Raw genomic sequence first — 11,895 nt, 5'->3', positions numbered from 1 at the left:
GCATCAATAAAAAAATTAATGTAGTATCAAATGGAATATTATACAGTGGTAAAAATAATCAACTATGGCTAAACACAATAACATGAATGAATCTTGGTAATAGAACATTGAGTGAAAAGCAAATCTGAGAAGACTGTAATATATTTTTTATAAAGTTCAATATTAAGTAAAATAAGACAATATACTATTTATGTATAAATATATATGAAACAATTATAATTATGAAAGCAAAACCAAAAAATGATAAACACAAAATTCAGGACAATGGTTTTCATGGTGGGAGTGGCCATTAGAAGGGTAGCATAGGCACGAAGGTAATAGGCTCACGGAAGTGACAGATAACACTACTTCTTGGACTGGATGCTTTACCCATGGGTATCATTATGTTATTACAAAATGAATTTCAAAAATACATCAAAATCAAGAGAAAATAATATCTAATAGTATGTATTTCAGTACTTCATATGTATTTTATATCTTAGAATTTATCCTCTCAGCATTCCTATGCATTTGATATATCATAAAATCACAATGAAGAAACTGAGGAAAAGAGAGGTAAGGTAACTTTCCAGGATAATAAATGATATCCAGAGATTTCTCAAGACAGCAAACTAGAGAGCATCCTTGCTTCTTCTCTTACTCTTGTACCTCACATCCAGTTTATCAGCAATTTCTAATGAATAGGCCACCAAAATGTACATCAAATTTATCCATTTCTCCCCATCTCCACTTCTACCATCCTAGTGCAAGCTTCAGTTGATCCGGCCTGAACAACTGCAATGTTTCTAACTAATCTTTCTGCTCCCTCTCTTACTTCCTGTTATGGGTTGAATTTAAGCCCCCCAAATAGTCATATGTTGAAGTACTAACCCCCAGTACCTCAGAATAACCATATCTGGAGGTCTCTTTAAAGACAGGGGCCAAAGCCTGTATTTTTAACCACTTCAAGCACTGTTCCTGTCAGGTTTCCAGAGTTAAGTTGCTTTGCTTCAAGGGCCCATACATCACTGAAAGATTTGGGCTAGGTAATACCCAAAGAAACTTTCATTCTAAAGTGCCTCATAGACTAGTAGATTTCCTTGGCTCGAAATAACCTATTCAGAGATTGTCTGGTATTCTATTCTCCCTTAGGTGTTATGCAGATTCCCATTCTACATCAATTCAGTTTTAAATATTGCTGTTAAAAGATGAGGGAGAGGACTGGAGAGATCATTTGTTCTGCTAATTACACTTGGCCAGTTAACACTGGCCAAGGATTGACATTCCTTTGAGTATTTCTATTCCCCAGACAAATATATAGTCTAAAAATCGGGGCCATTTTTATGGGACCTGAGCATTTTGTTGATAGGAGCATGGCTTTTCTTCTCTTTAGTTAGAAAGACTAAAGCTTTCCAAGATTTTGCAATCACTTTTCCGATTTGTCAACTCACTGGCAAAAAAAAAAAATTCCATCTGCCTTCTCATTTCTATTCCTTGGCATTTTCCCAGAAAAATTCTGGGAGGAAGGTTCCATTTCAATTTTTTTAAATGGCCTTTAGTCCTGAGTACAATCATCTTAATTCTAGGTTTATTATTAAAATTTTATTGTTCTAAGAAAACAATAACCTTTATTTGTCTAAGATGGAAATTACAAGTACTATGACTTCATGGCTATTAGGATGTATAAAGAGGTGTTCAAATGTCTTAGCCTTGAAAATGGCTTTGTCCAAATTCTTAACAAAGACTTGCTTATTAAAGGATTATTTTAAAATTAAAAGAATGCGAAATCTAATGCCATTTGCTAAACTTTTTAATCATGACTTAGATATCACAATTTAGATCATTTCAATAAGAGACATTGCCTGGTAAATAGACATCCAGATTTTATCAGGAAACACTGCCAACAATGCAAATAAATCACCACACTCTCAGAAGTTGATGTACCCACTTAAATTATTTTCCAGATATGTATTTTGAAAAGCCCTTGGGGGAGAGTTTCTTGACTATTATAATCTTGAGAACTACTTCTAACTCCCAGTTCACCACCATTTTCATTGCTGTTTAGGCTATTGCTAAGGTTGGAGTTTCCTCGACTACTGCTAGCATAGTTTTAGCTATTCCAGGGTTGTACTTTCCTTCTATTTACCTCATTCCACTATTTTAGCAACAGCTGAAAAGGTAATACTGTAAAAAAAAAAAAAAAAAAATGAAGGTAAGCCTAATGAATGCCAGAAAGTAACTCTAGAGCAATTTTAGCTTATCTTTTTGCAATAGGTATATTTTTAAATATTCTCAATTTCAAACAGGGCAACCATTCTAAGTTTGCCTTATCTCTAGCCTTTCTTTATCCTTCCTCAGACAAGAAACAAGTGGAATTAGATTTCACTTAGACCTTGAAAAAAGTAACTGGAGACACACTTCAGGGCTATTTGTAACCATGATAGATGTCACCACACTCAGTACTACAGAAGACTTTCATTTATGTACTTTTTTTTCTAAAGTGTATCTAATTCTCACTTCAGAGATGAAGTATCAGGCAGCAGTCAGCCAGGTTCCAAATAATTCTTTTACTGTAGAAGTAAAATGCTTCCTTTGTTTCTCAAGTAAACCCATCTAGCACCTGCTGAGCTGAAGTATTAGATACACAAATTCCAATAGCATGAGTCCAAGATCTCCCTCCTTGAGAAGATGAGAATATTTAGCTTATGATAAAAGAATTCTCTCTCACTTGTACCTTTTCCATGTTGAGTTTAGAGTGAGGACAAAACTGGAAGGTTTGATTATTCACTTGGAATGTAAGCTGTTATGCTGTCTCCTCTCCCTCTTCCTCCTCCTCTTCTTCTTTCTTCTTTTTCTTCTCCTTCTTCTTCCTCTCCTTTCTCCTTCCTCCCCCTCCCCCTCCCCCTTCTCCATCCCTTCCCCCTCCTTCTCCTCTCTCCTCCCCCTCCCCCTCCTCCTTCTTCTTCTCCACCAAAGACAATATAATGTAAGTATGTAAGCTGTGGCAACAAACAAACAACACTGATAAACGATTCAGTTTGTACAAACAACCCAAATAGGCTATTTTTAAAAATCATTAACAGTTTTATTCAAAACCCTAATATAATTATCTCCTTTAAAAATCAAAAGAGTTCCATGAGGTAAATCTTGCCCTTATTTTACACACCAGGAATTTGAGGCTCGGGGAATTTATATTAACTAGCCAAATTTCATACTGATGGTGAGATTTGCAGCTGAGGTTTAAACCGAGATCTGTCTCATCCTAAAGACTATGAACTATTCTGTAGGCATTCACACCCATTTTTGAAAAGAAGAAAATGAAGCAAAGTTTCCTGGCCAAGTAGGTGGTTTTATAGAGCAGAAAGAACACTCAGTGGGAATAGAGAGGCCTGGGTTATAGTCATGGTTATGCCACTAAGTATCTGGCTGAGTGATTACTTCTTTGATCTTTGTTATCTTCATACATAAATCAAGAAGACTGGAATAAATGAGCCCACAGTCTTCTGAGCTGTAAGAGTCTATGAGTTTTAACTGATTCAAGGTCACAGAGCAAGACTTTGGGATCACCATGTGTCTTGACTATCTCAGTATTCTTCCTGTTGGTCCCCTTGATGACACAGGTTACCCAGGCAATTGCAGGGAGCAGGGCTAGACATGTGCCATCCTACAAAGGAGGTGAAGCTGGGCTTTGGCTCATCCTGGGTTGTTGCCTCTTTTGCTGTCTCTCCACAGCTTATGGTTTCCAGACTGTCCACTCAATCTCCAGTAGCCTTATCCTACCTGGAGGCTGCTCAGAGACACTAAGAAGGACACCCCAGGCAGAAAATAACCCATGGGCTCTTCTCGATTCTTATACTCTTAAGAAGAAACAGGTTACTCAGTTTTGTAGGTAGATACAAATTTGTTCCTCTCTTTCATTAATTCAAAGGCCTACTCCATACTACTTACCCTTTTCCATGACCTCACCTCTGCAGAACTTTCCCACCCCTGTAATAAGCTTCCTCTGCCTTCTATGGTCATTCTGCTTTTACTACAACCTGAGATGAGTCAGTAATGTTCTTTCCCTTAAGAATATAAAAACTCCAAAGGAGACACAGAAAAGAATGTGGTCATCGCAAGGTAGCTAAAGATGAAATCCATCAACTCCTGGGGCAGAAGCCTGTGGGTAGCTCTTTGTTAGTTTCCTTCTAAAACTATAAAGTATTTATTTGTTTGCTCTGTTTTTTGTTTCTTTGTTTGTTACATATTTACTTATTTGTTTTCTCTTCCTTACTTATGCAAATAAGCCTGGTATCTTTCTAATGAATCTGCCTCTATGTTTAAACTAGCCAGAGTTGCTTTTGGTAGTAACTCAAAGAACCTACATTGATTCAGAATGGTTTGCTTCCTTCAGATCCTTATAAAATGTCACCTTGCTCAAATTCCCTTAACTAATTTTTGAAATCTCTTCACACATCCTATCCCATTCCTCCACACTTGTCACCACCTAATATGTATATTTTATTTATTTACATTCTCTTATTAATTGTTTTACCCCTAATAGAATATAAGTTCCATGGAGGCAGATATTTTAGTCTTTTACTTCCAATGCTCTCTCTCCAGGGCCTACTGGAGCATTAGCTCCTGGCACATATAAGTCACTTAGTAAATATTTGTTGAATGCATAGACATTTATGGGACTAAAGTGTTGGGGTATCGTTTATCTCTCTCACTCAGGACATTGAGTCTCCTAATAATAAACTCTTCTCCCTTCTCTTCTCTTCCCTTCTCTCCTTTCTCTCTCTCTTTCTTTCTCTGTCTTTCTCTCTCTTTTTTCCACAAGGCCAAATTGCTTGTTAGTTTGCCTGTTTGCTAGTTGACAGATTTGTAGGATGACACAGTATAAAATTTTCCCTACCAGACTTATACATACGGCTCACCATTCTCACCTATCTAATAATATAGAATAGAAAAATAAGATTTAGTTGTGGGCTTGGGGTCTCCAGTGTCGTTGGCCTCTGACGTCTGACCCTCATCTAGAAAAAGAGTGTTTTCCATTTGGGCCAACAGTGTTACGGAGTAACATTGGGAGTAAAAAATCATGTCGAAGAAATTTGCATCTGTATGGCCTTGACTTCTGTGCATTTATTCTCCAGATGCCTGGGGTGGAGAAGAAGAGTGGAATGCAGGACAGGATGGAGACATGATGAGTCCTTGGTCTTGGCCATCATTCAACATCTTTTTCTCCTTGGATACGGGAAATTGAAAAGTTAAAAGAAAAGACAAATGCTCAGAAAATACAATAAACAGAAACAACTTGATGAAGACCAGATTCCTTATTCCACATGTAATCCATCAGGTTTTCTCACATTATTTTTAAAAAAGTGCTAGGACATTCCATTCAAAGAAATAAATAAGTTCATTTTTAGTATAAAATAAATATGCACAAATTCTAGAAGATGACACAAAACTTTTTTCCTTTGTTTTGGGAGATCCTCTGTAATGCTTTTTTTCCTTTCCGACAGGAACCACAATAGGATCAGCAAATTGTGACATTTAAATCAATTTTACTGATTACAGGAGAAAAATGGAACACCTGCAAAATCTCTTTTAAAAACCTTCTTTTTCAGAGATTAACCGGCCTTGCTCTTTATGTTTTCGATAGAGAGTAAAGAAAAATTTGTGATCTAGTGTCTTGATTAGGTAAGAGAAATATGAGAAATACATTCAGGTGTTACCAAGGGCCCATAGTTTCTTACAAGTTCTTTCTTATCTAAAGCGCATTTCTTTTTATTAGTTTACTCCTTCTGAACTGAAATCTTTGATTTCTTTGCACCACCTCTCCGTTCTCTCCCCCAGCTCTCCCCCTAGTCTCTGAGGAACGAATCCTTGCAGAATCCTCCTAGAGGGGACAAAATATCACTTAAAGAAATCTGATAGAAATAAAAGTATATGAAATCATCTACTTAAGTTGTAAAACGTGATGCAGGTCTAGTTGTTCTCAGATATTGTGAAGATTACGCATTTTCAATAAAAATCAACATTATTGACAAGGATGAACTTTGAGCATAATCTCATGAAAAAACCTATCACGGCTAAGAAGTTTAAGTCCTTATCATCACGTACTCGAAATGTTAAAGGAGAAAGAGAAGTTCTCAGGTGCTCAATGCAAACTGTTTTCATTCTCTCTAGCTCCCTTCAACCCATATTTCATGCCCTAGAGAACATCCCTGGCTAAATACTGATTGACTGAATGTAGTATCTGGGGAGGTGTCATCAGCAATAATTCTAACACTCCTTTAAAGACCTAGTCTGACCACTCAATACTCCTAATACATCATACTTTCCCACCTCCATGTCCAAACACTTTAGGGGGGATTTAAATGCCACTTTTTCTGTAAAGTCATTATTGCCTCCCATCATGAAATCAAATCACAGTCTCTTTCCCTGAACTTCCTCCCTGTCTGTCCCTCTCCCCACACCTCTATTTCTTTCTTTCTTTCTTTCTTTTCTTCAGGTGAGCTCTATGACAGTCCCCACTGTCTCATGCCGCATACCCTTTTATACCTTGTGTTAAGCTTGTTTACACACCTCTTCTCCACCTGTCTGGAAGATGAGTTCTATGGAAGAGGTGTTTATCTCCATTTATTCAAATGATTGCTAGGGTAACACTTTCACCAAAAAGTGTTCTTGGCTTGGGGGACAGACACAAGGTGGCTTCCCACCTGTAATTGATGTCTGCTAAATGCGCCAAAGCAGCTCTTGTGCTGGACCAGTGGGAAAAGAGAGAAAGTTTCCTTTCTCTACAGCCAGGGAATAAGCTCATGATAACAAAGAAGCCAGCAAAACGAATTAATGCTAAAGACTAATTAATATCTTTTGCAAAGATGTTTATAAGTTTCCCAAGAGATAGATTCAGTGCCTAGAAATAGGGATCTTGTCAGTGCTAGAGCTGACAGTTTGTCTACAGCACACTCTTCCCAGCCTGAGTGGCTTTTAAAATGGATTGTTATGATAGATTCCATCTGGTGAAAATGGAAAGAAAACCAGGCAGGTTTTTCATTACAGTCTCCACATTGGCATAATGGCCAACTGGCAGAGTGTGCTTTCAAGGTTTCTCTATTTTTCTCTCCCTTCTCATAAGCTATGGAAAGTTCTAAATTTTAAAGAACAACAAGACTATATTTCAGAAGTGCCAGAGTGAAATTCTATGCTGTTCTCTCTACCTCAAGCTTAAGTAACGCTTTAATAACCGATTATAATGTAGCTAAAGAAAATTCCCCAGCTTTGAATACTTCTGCTGTAGGACCTGGTCTTCCAGGAAGCACAAGCGAAAATAAAATGGTTGAGATCAGTAATCACAATTTAATAAAAAATAGACAGCAAAAATTTTCAGAGTGTTTTGTTTGAACAATCTGAATCAGTACCACCATGAAGTCATGATAAAAGTACAGATTCCTGGGCTCCATCTCAAATCTACTAAGTCAGAGACTCTGATACTAAAGCTTTGGAACGTGAAAATTGGACAAGCTCTCTGGATGATTCTAAATTTTAAGAATCCCTTAGGTAAGGGTATGGAAAGAATATTGAAAGTTTCTAGAAGGAATCTTCATTTAAAAATGTGCTTCTTTTTATCTATTTGGATAATTTATAGAAGACATGATTATTTTTTTTGAATTTTATTTATTTTTTATATAGCAGGTTATCTGTTCTATACATATCAGTGTATATATGTCAATCCCAATCTCCCAGTTCATCCCACCACCACCACACACCCACACCCCCACTCCCTGCTTTCCCCCCTTGGTGTCCATACGTTTGTTCTCTACATCCATGTCTCCACCCCTGGAAGGCATTATTTTTAATATCTGAATTTAGATCATTGTTCTTCTAAGAATTTAGAGAAGGGTAAGATGTGTATTTAAAACTACTTTGAGGTACTTTCCCTAATATTCATAGATTGAATAAGTTAAAAGCAATGCAATTAGGTGGCCATTAAAGGACTTAAAAAGCCAAAAAAAAAAATCACATATTCTTGTATAAAGTTTATGGATTTGAGATAAAATCCTAGAAATGATTATAGGGAGTGAGTTGTCAACTTATGAAGCCAACAGCTTGGAGGCTTTTTGAGCAATTGAAAATGAATTTAACAGTGAAAATATTTATTGTCCTTTGGCTGAAAATGTTATTTGAAATGAATATGTTTGGCTTGGGAGAAATTTGTGAATGTATAGTGGATTATGGGGCCAGTTCTTTTTAGATTTATAATATTTCAAATACAATCTGCAATATTTTACCTGAGGGGAAAAATGCTTAGTGGCAAGTACTCCCAGCCAAGTCACTTTAGGTTCCAATAACTTTGCTTTACTTTACAAGAATTCTTTTCTATAAAATGTGTATGCTTGTTCAATTTTCCCCTTGGATTTTTCTTTTTCTCTAACAATTCTCTTTAGCTAAATTCCAAGCAGATGTAAGAATAACTTTGATTATAATGGAAAATATACAAATGTGAGAATAATAACAATCGTGTCATTTTGGGTACAGATCTCTTTTTAAAAAAGTATTAAAGTATGGTTGATTTATAATGTGTAAATTTTTACTTTTTTGAAAATTTATTTTATTGGATACATATCTCTTTATAAACAAAATGCTTAAGCTCACTACGAACTTTCAGGTAAATGTGGAGAAACTATTTTGTAGTTTGAGGAGGCAAGGAAAAGGATATTTTGAAAATCCAATGTCTATCGGTCCTCTTGCTGAGGTGTTAAGTCTGATTTATGTGTGCAGACCGTGCAAAGACAATTCCAAAGGGCTTCAGACAGTCATTTGACCCTGTGATAGCTCAGGTGGCCCAGCTGATCATGTTTCCCCAGGCAGAATTAGAAAGTGTAAGTTTTTATAAAATTTTAATTTGATATTGGTCTTTCCTTACTGGTTTGGTAAGGTAAACCCATCTTTACTAACAGCAATCTCACACATACACTCTCTCTCACATGCACAGAGAGACTGAAATATTAAGGATTCTAGAAATAAGGTCTTCAGAATCAATAGACACAGTTAAAATGATATGGTAGGTAGCATTCCCTAGAATCTTCATAGTAGAAAAGCCAAATATGAGGAAACACAGCTATTTGAATTGGATTTGCAGAAAAGTTCTGATTGTGTGACATTTCCGTTATAAAACGTAAGAACTGTCTCAGAAAGGATTTATTCCAGGCTCCTCTAATACCCTAGCACACATTTTGTACTTATTGCATATGATTATTTCATAATATCCTTAAACACAAATTATGGCATAGAGACTTTGAGTGGGTTTGTTATAACAAATTAGTCTTTGGGAGACTGAATAACTGGTAAATGGATGGGGAAATAGTTTGACATCTCAGTTCTTATGAACTGTGGGGTAGACTATCTCTTCTATATTGTTTGCACCTTTTATAGCATTTAGCAAGGTAAATGATTGTAAATTTGATTTGATATGATCTAAATCTGAAATATTGTGACATTTCTTGGCTTAAAAACTTGATCCAGTAGCCACATAATCAAAAACTTTCCCCAATTTTAACTTTCTATTTATATCTTTCACATTGTTTTTCTTTACACACAAAAAACAGCTCATGTTATGGCCATCAGTTACTGCCATCAAATTCTAAATTAATTACAAGCAAAGTAAGTGACCAAAGACAATGACCATTTCAAAATCTTTATCCTCTTTGAAATTTCTGAAGCACTGAACACTGATAGGTAATTGGTAATAAAATTTAAATAAATGAAAATTCTTTTTGTTATTGACCTTGAATCACACAGCTTCTTTTTCCTGTTTTCTCTTTTGTTCATTCAAATGCTACTTTGTTTGTATTTTCACCAGGAAAAAAATGAAATTACACTGGATACAAAATTGTAAAAAATAGTATGGTCCTGAGAGGTACAAAATTAGTGATGAGATTTTTTAATGCAAAAATAGTTAATGAGTTGATAAATTTTCCTTCAGACTACTAGAAGGTATCTTTTAAAAAAACTGGACAAAGAACAAAAGGCATTTGTTTGAGGTTTTCACAGCACAACTGCAATCACTTTATTTCTGCTTCCCTAACTTAGCAGATAGAGAGTGAAGAAAGGTTGGCTGTATTACCACCAGTGCAGTTTATTTCTTCAGATTCGATAAATGAAATTCACAGTGGTTTCTGGAATTTCCATTACTGTACACTGGCACGAAGCATAGAATAACAAAGGCATTTTATTTGGTTTTATTCAAGAAAAGTAGGTTTGTATTACACTTCTTCAGTAGTTTAGCTATGGTAGTCAAACAATAGCACCAAACATTTTTTTCTTTAGAGTTTCTTAATTTTTTTTTATGCCTCAATTAGGAATGTCATCCTTTTAGTAGAAAAAGAAGGCATCTTATCCAAAATTATGAATATGAAATATGGCTGTGGTTTCTAGCCAGGAACATGAATAATTATTCCAACAAGAACACGAAAAGAACATTGTTATACAACATCCTAGCTGTTTTGAAAAGATCTGCTAAAGAAAAAGTCAGGCTTTCAGTTACAGGTCGTGGACAAGATGTACACATTGTAAGGTTGAATCATAAAAAGAACTTGCTGGTTTAAAAAAGTAAGAAACAGTGAGATATAAGCAATAACAATTATATAAATTAAAAATACGTTAATATAAAGGTACATATTTTAAAGGAACAAATACAAACCAAAAGGTGTATATTAGATTAAAAGTATTGTTCATAAGGAGGGGCACAAGAAAAGCGAATGGTAAAAACTGCAAAATATTAACAAAACACAAGAGAGGCCTATATGGACAATTAAAGCCACACTTGAAGTCTGGCTAAATAAACAAACAGAATGCCAGTTTCCTGATTCATTAAGATGTGTTTGAGGCACATTTCTTTCTTTAAAAAAAGACACTTCTTTTTCTTTTTTTATACTTATTTATTTGGCTGCACCAGGTCTTAGTTGCCACCTGCAGGATCTTTAGTTGCGGCACGCAAGCTCTTAGTTGCGGCATGTGAACTCTTAGTTGCAGCATGCACGCCGGATCTAGCTCCCCGACCAGGGATCGAACCTGGGCCCCCTGCATTGGGAGGGCGGAGTCTTACCCACTGGACCACCAGGGAAGTGCCCCGAGAGACATTTCTTGAACCAGCTTTTCACTACAATTCCAGTTAGACCTTTCCCTTTAGCGTTCTGACGCTCTTATTCCTTAAAATAGCAGTTATGTTAACAGCTAAACTTTGATGATTGCCAATGTTCTGTTTTATATATTGATTTATACCTAATTTTCAAAACAGCCAAGGAGGTAATGTTATCATTGCCTCTATTTTACTAATGGGAAGGGCTGAGTGAGTGACCCAAAGTCACAGCTAGTTAGGTTCCTGACTCTGGAGACTTTCTTAACCATTATAATCCAATTCTCACTGAATTCTTGTGTATAGTTGAAGTCAGTGTTTAGCGTTTAATTACATACTATCTTTAGCTATCCTTTAAAAAAATAATTTACCTTCCAGTGAGGAAACTACTACAGCAATGTTTTTATTTAAACCTATTTTTCTCTAACATATTTTAAAATTTGAGGAAAATACAAAAAATCCATATTCATAGGTGATTTTTGCCCTAAAAGTTTTACTAAATGCCTAAAGTATTTAGTAAAAAGAAAGAAAAAAAAGGAAAAACCTATCCATAGGGAAGAAATTAATTGGAATATTCAATCCCAGAGAGTAGTTACAATCAGTAGAACTGAAAATTCCTATTGAGATAAATGATAAATATGCTAATTATTAATAATATTAAATATTTTATAACCAAGTCTCACAATGGAGAGAAGAGTTAAGAATTAAATGCTTAAAATTCAAGGGGACAGGTAGCTTAAAATTATTTTGTTAGGGAGTTAAAATTGGACTAAAAGGGCTATGGGAACTATTGA

This window comes from Balaenoptera musculus, chromosome 10, assembly GCF_009873245.2.
Source record: "Balaenoptera musculus isolate JJ_BM4_2016_0621 chromosome 10, mBalMus1.pri.v3, whole genome shotgun sequence".
In the NCBI taxonomy this organism is placed as follows: Eukaryota; Metazoa; Chordata; class Mammalia; order Artiodactyla; family Balaenopteridae; genus Balaenoptera; species Balaenoptera musculus.
This window is presented reverse-complemented; position numbering follows the sequence as displayed.